Genomic DNA, 2,286 nt, shown 5'->3' on the forward strand with positions numbered 1-2,286 from the left:
TTCCAACTTTGTGGCAACAGTTTGGGGAAGGCCCTTTCTTGTTTTAGCATGACAATMCCCCCATGCACAAAGCGAGGTCCATATAGAAAGGGTTTGTCGAGATTGGTGTGGTAGAACTTGACTGGCCTGCACAGAGCCCTGACCTCAACCCCATCGAACACCTTTGGGATGAATTGGAACGCCAACTGCGAGCCAGGCCTAATCGCCCAACATCAGTGCCTGACCTCACTAATGCTCTTGTGGCTGATTGGATGCAAGTCCCCTCAGAAGAAGCTGTTCAGTGTTCTTTTGGTTCCAGACTTGATGCATCAGTACCGCTTGCTGTGAAGAGAGAAAAGTCTATGACTTGGGTGGTTGGAGTCTTTGACAATTTTTTGGGCCTTCCTCTGACACTGCCTGGTATTGAGGTCCTGGATGGCAGGGAGCTCGGCCCCACTAATGTACTGACTCTACGCACTACAACCTGTAGCGCCTTGTAGTCGGATGTCAAGCAGTGTCCATACCAAGCGGTGAAGTAGCCAGTCAATATGCTCTCAATGGTGCAGATGTAGAACTTTTTGAGGATCTAAGGTTCTGAGCGCCCATGAGAAATCTTTTCAGCCTCCTGAGAGGGAAGAGGCATTGTCATGACTGTATTGTTGTGTGTGGACCATGATAGATCCTTAGTGGACACCGAGGAACTTGAAGCTCTCAAACCAAGCTCTTCATCCAATGCAGATCAGCATGCAGCAAAACCTACTGTTCTACAATATGGTTTCTTTCTTTCTAGAGTAATTGGAGAACTTCCTTTACTAGCTTTGTTGGTGACTTAATTTCCTCCCTGACGTTATTATGATTATTTATTTGATGTATGCCGTATATGACTTCATTGCCATGATGGATGTCTTGCTGCACTTTCAATGCCATGCTTGTTTTTATGTGCACTTTGGAGAATGCATCACCATAATTAGATCATTTCTCTTATAAGTGAGCTGAATGAAAAGTCATTAGTGTGAAGCAACGCAGACTGGAGGATTGTGTTACACTCTTTCACAACACCATTCATCAGAAAGCGTCACAAACTCAATTCATTAGTTTGTTGACGTGGTGTGACTGGCATTGAGTGAAGGGAGAGTTAGTTAACAGTAGCCTACAGGTATTACATTGCATATTTGATCATATTGCAGTAACCAGGGTGGTCTCAGCATTAAGCTTCCACTTCATCCACTTGTCTTGAGATGTTTTCCTTTCACTTATAATAACAGCAGTGTGCATGTGACCATCCCACAGACCTGGTGGATTTTTAAAGAAAACCCTTGGCACATATTTAAAGGCAAGTGGTCTGGTCAATCACTGAGGAGAGCAATAGTGAATCCGTTCTCCAAGGAGAGGGCACACTTCACAGTGCACAAGGGAACAAACATGACTATATTAGGCAACAATTTTGTCAATGTGTCTTTTGAATGTATGTAGCCTAGTGGAGGTAGTTGCAGCTAGCGTCATGCAAGGATGCAGAGTTCATAGGGGTGCCTTCCAGGTTATTCTAGGCGTCTCCCTCTCTATAGGCCCCTTTCCATGTATCCTGGCCTGGGACTCTCCAGTGTCAAGTGACTGTCGCTGTCCACGCTGTTCTGGTGCTGAAAATACGAATTCCGATTATGTCGCTGAATCGCCTCAATGGGGCTGAATTGCTTGTTTGTTTATTTACTGCCAATGAATCCCAACAGATAAAAGTGAGCTATAGATAGCCTGCTGTAACCCGATGGTATCATTGACAGTATTGTCCCAGATTGTGTGGCAGGTGTAAACAAGTGTTGTATTGAGAGGCAATCCAGCGTTGTCTTTACTTTACTTTGCTCCTGTAAGTCACTCTGAATAAGAGCTTCTGCTAAATGACTAAAATGTAAATATAAACTTCCTGAGGTGAAAAAAGTACTTCATCAGCAAACTCCCCATGACTTTGAAAGGCTTTGAAGGACATGCTGTCGCCCCCTCTCACGAGGCTAATTCATTAGCTAGTGTTAAATTTGAGCAAGACTATGTGATTTATCAAATACACCCACGTATAAAATACATCTAGCATAGCCTAGGCTACTGGCTATTTAGCTTTAAGCGCAACAGTATGGTTCTCATTCATGAGGTATTGGGAGTGATTTCAGGAAGTGCACTTGGCCATTGTGCAACCAGTGAATATTTCACGACTCTTATGGCCATTGCGCGTGTTCCTAAAATAACCCACCATCAGCATTTCTCCGTCTTCCCCCTTCAACCAGCACATGGTTACAGTCAAGTAGGCGGCACCGATAG

Source organism: Salvelinus sp. IW2-2015, linkage group LG14 (assembly GCF_002910315.2).
Source record: "Salvelinus sp. IW2-2015 linkage group LG14, ASM291031v2, whole genome shotgun sequence".
NCBI lineage: Eukaryota > Metazoa > Chordata > Actinopteri > Salmoniformes > Salmonidae > Salvelinus > Salvelinus sp. IW2-2015.